Here is a 6718-nt window from a genome sequence, read left to right as displayed (position 1 = left end):
GCATAGTTTGAATAGAGGCTGAGAAAACATTGGCTTTCCAAATCTTTAATAATTCTGCACACGGTAAACTGGGTTCTTTTCTGGGCCCCAAAAATCCGCTGATATACTGAAATTGGTACTGAAATTAACCGCATCGCTTCTCGACATCGGCAGTGATGACAGACTTATCGTTGCTGGTTGTTTATTTTTATTTTTCTTCTCGTTATGTGATTTGTTATTTTCTTCATGTGTAACGGAGCCGAATCCCAGACAGGAGCGAGCAGTAAGCAGTTTTAGTTAACTTTCTTGTGCTGTGTGTCGACAGGTACACGGCGTCACCAAAATTAGGAGAGGGGGGCGTGGGGGGGAAAGGAAGGGCTGCCTCAGTGATGTACCAAAAAAGACTGATAAAGGCTTGTTTTTGCTGTAAACCTAATGTTTTCCCTCTCATGGAAAGATGTGAGTGATTAAAGCAATAGAGCGATGATGCATTTTTTTTTAAAAAACATTTTTACTTGTTGGAAGTTTGCCTTCTTACTGTACTGGAAGAATGATGTATACAAAACGATGAAAGATGAGTTCTTCACACCAGGAGATGAGGTCACTACAGTGATTTCCAGATTGCTCCTGAACCAACAACAGCTGAGCATGTTCCTGTTCTCTATCCTGAATGGAAACCAGCAGGATGATGGCTTTAAAAAACAAAACAAAAGCTGACATAAGCCTTGTGATTATGTCTTCTGGTTTTCTTGTATTATTATTTTCTTCCCCACCTACTCTCCAAGTGGCATTCAGCAGTAATACAGACAGTGTCCATAAGGTGGCATTCTAACATTCTTCTGTATGTGAAGGACAAACGTTTGACCTACATGACAGGAAATGTCACGGTGCAAGTTCAGATATACACATGCTGTATTTGATTTAGAAAAGTATGCTCATGGACTTTAGAAACATACATCTCTTCTAGCATAGCCAGATGTACTGGAAATGCATTAAACTGCATTACTGTAAACGTTACATGAGATTCTGATTAATTTTAAAATACCAATAAGTTTTTACATTTAGCAAGGATGTGACAACTTTAATTTTTAGCACATTTGTAGTTCTACCTGCATTTAATGATCTGACGCTACGATAGTTTATGAAACTCCCTGAGAGACAGGAAAATGTCTACAGAGATGCTCTGCTGCCCTTTCAACACTTAGCTTTTTGCTTTAGTTGGAGACATCAGTCTGACTCTGCTGTAGGTTCTTTCCTGAATGCTGTAGATGTTTATTTGAGGTCATCTCCAGAAGAGGGGGGGGCAAAGTGTAATAATATAAAACTATGAAGTGTATTCATTCACACATATTTTGCAGAACTTTGCATTTTTTGTTTTACATTCAAATTGCAAAGCAGGTCATGAAGAATGAATGTTTACTTAAAGGACAAATACTCAAAGATTAAACACTGAACTTGCTCATATGGGCTCTGTGCAAAGTAGCTTTTTAAAGTTAAAAAGAGCTCATACTATCTTATAAAAAAAATAAGAGTGCTGTGAAAAGAAGAAAAAGGCAAATATCTATCCTAAAATATGCATTTCACTGCTCCTGGTCATACTGCAATACTGTCTTTGTGTGGCTGTTTGAGGGTTTTGTGTTCTCTCGCTGATGAAATCTCTTCTCCACAAAGACTTCTTAAGCCTAGTGTTTGAGTCTGCTTCCCCTGATGGTGTGTGGTATTTGTGTGTGTTGCTCTTTACAAAATCTAATTATTTTTTGGTCTGAGTATGCTTTTATATTAAAAATGGATTAAAATAAAACTAGTGAAAGATCTGTTCGGATTTTTTATCAACTTTTTTATATGTTTTTAATTTGTTTTATAACAAGTAGCCAGTGCAGATGTGAAAAAGTTTTCAAGGACTCGACGCAGTCCCATGGAAACACTAAGTACACCTAATGTATACATAGCTCTTTAGTGTGCTCACCCCAGTATTTCAATTAGGTTGAGGTCTGGACTTTGACTAGATCATTGCAACACCTTGATTCTTTTCTCTTGTTGCATGACACCAAGTGACGCTTCAGCTGTCATACAGATGGCCTCGCATTTGACTCTACAGACTACTTAGGTATTCAGAGAACTTCACGGCCAATTCAGTGACTGCAAGGTGCCCAGGTCCTGTAGCTCTGAAAAAAGCCCAAGTCATCAAACCACCACCGGCATGCTTGTTGAACTCATATGAGATGTTTGTGCTAAGTTGTGCTTGTCTTGTCTGTCCAAAGGACGTTCCCAAAGTTTTGTGGGTGTTCAGATGCAGCTTTGCAAAACTAAGGCATGTTGCCATCGTCTTTTTTAGAAAGAAGTCTTTCTTCTGGCAGCACAACACACACTTGTTCAGTCGTTTCTTAATTATGCACGAACTGCATTAACTTTCACATTTAACTTGCGAACTGACTTGCGAACAGCTCAGACTCTTGAGGCCCATAGAGTCTGAGCTGTAGGGTTCTTGATTTTTCTTTGAAGGCTCTAAGGTCTAACCTTGGAGTGAGTTTGCTGGGACCTCCACTACTGAGAAGATTTTGGCATTGTGTTAAAACACTACCAATACTTATGCCTTTATAGAGATGCTCAGTTAATCAAGTGCATTTGATTAGCAGCATCTGGCAGTGGCTACTTACTCCCGTTCATACGAAAGGAATACTCAATACTTAGCTTTGACAGAACTGCATGTATGGTCCTGTGGGGAAAAACCCTTTGTTGACTGTGTATCTGAGGAACATCAGTATCAGCTCTTGATCGGTATCGGTCTATTTGTAAATAACTGACAGACATGTGTCTCAGCTGGTACAAAAGAGGAACTAGTAACAACACCAAAAAGAAAAAAAATAAAATTTCAGCAGCTGCTGTCAGTCAAAGCAAAGGTTTTAAACATGGAACATATTTTCATACTCAGCAAGTTTTATAAGTAAAAAGATTATTTATAAAGCTTACTAAGATGGGGGGTAATAAAAAAGGAATTTACCTGAGAAATATCCTAGAATTGGCATGTAAAGTACAAAAAATAATTAAATCACTAAATAAAAAAGTGCCCTTCTGTGAGTTTATTAAGTCTCTAAATCACTCATGACATTTAGGACAATTTCCTCTATTTAAAACATACTAATGAGAAGCCGCAATCTAAGAGTTAACAGGCAAATAAAATAACGACCAAGGGCGCGCGCGCTCCTGTGATGGCGTGAACGCGAATTCCAAGCGCGTACCCGGCCGAAGTCGAATGCGGTAGTGTACGAAAAAAAACAAGCGAGCGGAGCCGACAGGAGACAAGACGGCCACAGTTTACCTCCACATCATAAGACCAGGTTTTGGGAGCGGAAATTTCACGCCCTGCCGGGTCGTGTTGCCGTCGGAGACGTCTGAGGATACTCACGGCCAGTAACAATAGGGTAAGTCTGAGCAGTTTTCATTTATGAAGCCGGCGACGGTCGAAGGAATCCGTCGTTAGGTGGGGAAAATGACGATGTGGCTGCAGTCCGTGCACCTCCTTTCTGTGCCTCAAAATGGCGGATAGGCCGCTCTGGACTGGAGCAGCAGGTACCCTGTCAGTGGGAGTTTGTCCTTGTGTGCCGACAAACAGCACTTGAACACTGGCTGTCATTTAAGCCGTTATTATTTGCTGTTTTGGTTAAATGTACATACTTGAGCTGGAATACAAAGTGCGGTTTTGATTGAAGTTAAACGAGCGAGCTAACTTTCTGGAGCTAACTTGGCTAACATTAACTTTAGCTGAAGATAACCTGGAATAAGATAACGATAACGACTGGCGTTGTGGTCAGGTAAGCCGAAGTAGAGTAAGTTTGGAGAAGGTTTCAGTGATAAGGTATATCAGTGCCAATTGTGCTGCTTATGGAGTCCACCTTAAGTTAGTAATAAGTAATTAGCGTAGTTAGAAGTGCAGTAACTGTGCCTGTCAACCTAGTCTCTTAACCCCTGCAGCATGCTTGAATGCATTTCCAAGTAGAGGGTTATCCTTGGAAATGTTAGGCCTGTGTCTCGTTTAAACACCTAACCGCCCGCACCGTGTGGTTCTGTTGTCGTTAACCGGCGGTGCAGCCCCGGCGTTAGCATTTGGAAGCGGTTGTGAGTGACGTTCAGGCGTCGTGTGGTTTATTGTGCAGATATTATTGTGTTTCGACTTCAGTCAGCCCAGTTGCTCCCGTGACCTGTCACCGGGTGCGTTTCTCCCCTCTCTGGTCGCTGTCACACTGCTTGATGGATGCTCGGCTGAGGCAGCTCACATCATTGCTGTCACACTCGTGGGCTGCTTCACGCCGTGTGTTGTTGGCACGGTGTTTGAAAATCAGGGTGGAGCACGCAGGAGGAGGCGACGTGTTTGCATGTGTGCCTCGCTGTTTTCTGTGTCTCGTTGTATGAATTCAGAGTCTAGTGAAAACGGGGATGAATGCTAGTCTTTGCTCTGGCAGTCTCATGGGGGAGAGTACGTTGTCGCTACGTAGCGCGAACCTTGTTTTCAGATCGGATAAACCATTAATTTGAGCTAGGATCAGCCACGCCTGGTAAGTGTCCTGTCCTGATCCTGTGGGATGTTGATATTTATTTTAGAAAACGGCATTCAACACGTCTTACACTCCATGCAGGTGTTTGCGATTGTGTTGTAGGTTGTGACAGACTTAAGAGGACTCTCAATTGCAGCCATTTTGAGGAGCAATGCAGTTTTTGACAGTAGCGGTTGTTGGGACCTGTCACTTGTAATACTATTATGATATGCACACACTTATGTTAAACACTGATGCCAAATGCTGCAAATTGCTTTGGTCTTGTTGTGGGTCAAAGTTGGCCTGCTATTTGCTTGATCCGTTTCTAAATCTGCACAGTCCACACGAAGTTTAGTAATAATTTATGCAGTTTTCTTTCAATGTCAGAAAATGTAGCTATACAGACTGTCCATGATGTCAAAATAGTTCAAAGTTCAATTTTTAGTTTAAGAACAGCAGCTTTGTATTTGTATAAAATATACTGTGTGCTGAGCTGATTTTTACTTGACAATGCTTTTTTTTTTTTTTTTTCTCGTCTGTGCTGAGTTTTTATCAGCAGTTGATTTGAATAAGTACATCTCTGTAGCCAGGCCCCATTCAGTACTGTCAGCACTGGAAACACAGCAGCACCAATTGCGTTTCACTGCAATGGGAAGCTTTAGAAATTACTTTTAGTCCATCAGCAAAACTGCAAAGAGTCACTGATGTTATGGGGTTGTCATCTAATAGTTGTGGAAAATGTGAAGATTTTTGTGAGAAAGGAGCAAATTGTGCCCCCCCCCCCCCCCCCCCCCCCTTTTTTTTTTTCTTTCTTCTTTTTCTGTCAGCAGAGAGTATTGAGACAGAGAGAGAGGCTGTTTGCCTTTGCTATAGTGGATGGCTTACAGTAGCATAGAGGTTCACCTCCCAGACAGCTTGCCCACTGCTAAGCTGACTGGTTATTAACCAATCTGCCAACAACAACTGCCAGCCATCCTACAAATGACTGTTTTCACACGTTGCCAGATATTCTGCTATACTTTACAGAAAGTATTTATGTTGTAGTGAGACTGTAAATAAGTTGTAGAGGCTGATGCTTTGATAGCAATCCACCATTTGTGTGATAGCCACCATAGTTGCTTGCAGAATTAACCTCTGCTCTATATTTATAGTCTTAATAATTTCAGCCAGTAGCTTGTTGGTGTGAGGTGAATTGCCTGGAGGGATTCATACATGGTTTATAACAAACCTCTTTGCTGTTGTATAAATGTAGCAGGCTAACCTGCCTCAATGGTGTTGCTCTCGCCTGCATGTCAAGCGTCTTATTGGCGTAACATTGATCTGTTGTCCTTTACAGCTTCCTCTCTGTTCAGTGTCTATCCCATTCTGTGGGTGTGGATGCTGGGGTGTGTGTGTGCTCTTCCAGAAGATAAAACAGCTGTTTGAGAGCAAGGAGTAGGTTTTTTTCTGTCTTGTGCACTACTTAAATATTTTTGTAGTCACGCATTTGAAGCCATCTGTAGAGATCATGCTTCTCCTAATGAAATCTCCTCTATTAATCTCAGGAGAACTCTGCTATCTTACTACCCATGTAATTTAATAGGTTTAAGTGACTGCTACCAACCCAGTTAACTAAGACAAGCACCTCGTGGGTTGTAGCGGCTGCATGTTGGGAGCCGAGCCAGATGTTCCCCCAGTTGCAATATCAGTTAGTGGTAAAGGTCTTTAGATGGTCTCTGCCTGAGTGATTTATCAAGAACAGCCATTCACAGAAACTTAGCATTTGAGTGTTATTAGAGTGGAGAGGATATCTCCATTGTGTGTCATCAAGCTTGAGATTTCTTTAGTTATCTGATTTTGAAAAGCCTCTATTTAGTCTTGTCAGGAAGCAGTCATCTCCACAGTGTATTTCCTAATTTTATCACTTTGTATGTTAAATTAGCCAAAGTGTGTCGACATCTAAATTACTGCCTGTGTGATAAGCCTCTAATATGTGCACATTAGCCGTTAAATATATTATGTTTATTGCTCTGTTGAAACCCAAGTCTTGAAAACATCATATTATATCTGCTTCAGTAGCTAAATGTGTCAGCGTGTAAGTGTTCAGGTCATATGACAGCGTCGTTTTTGATTCTCTTTGCATGGTTATGAGATCTAAAATCACAGACCTGTTCAAAAGACTCCTATGCATAGGTGTACCTCCTCTTCAGTAAAGTAGTTTAGCCTGG

The 6718-nt window shown here is 41.2% G+C and overlaps 1 protein-coding gene across 2 annotated transcripts in view; it reads left to right on the top strand.

The window, feature by feature from the left end:
* Positions 1–3218: 3218 nt before the first annotated feature.
* Positions 3219–6718, top strand: part of LOC308401642 (lissencephaly-1 homolog) — a 38431-nt gene continuing 34931 nt past the window's right edge. The window contains exon 1 of one of the 2 annotated variants that reach the window (XM_080889955.1): positions 3219–3401. The gene's annotated coding sequence lies outside the window, so the exon portion shown is untranslated. Of the gene's footprint in view, positions 3402–4400; positions 4533–6718 lie in introns of those variants that run through there. The other variant, XM_080889956.1, reaches the window with a different exon arrangement.

Source organism: Rhamphochromis sp. 'chilingali' (assembly GCF_963969265.1).
Source record: "Rhamphochromis sp. 'chilingali' genome assembly, chromosome: 8".
Classification (NCBI taxonomy): Eukaryota; Metazoa; Chordata; class Actinopteri; order Cichliformes; family Cichlidae; genus Rhamphochromis; species Rhamphochromis sp. 'chilingali'.
This window is presented reverse-complemented; position numbering and strand designations above follow the sequence as displayed.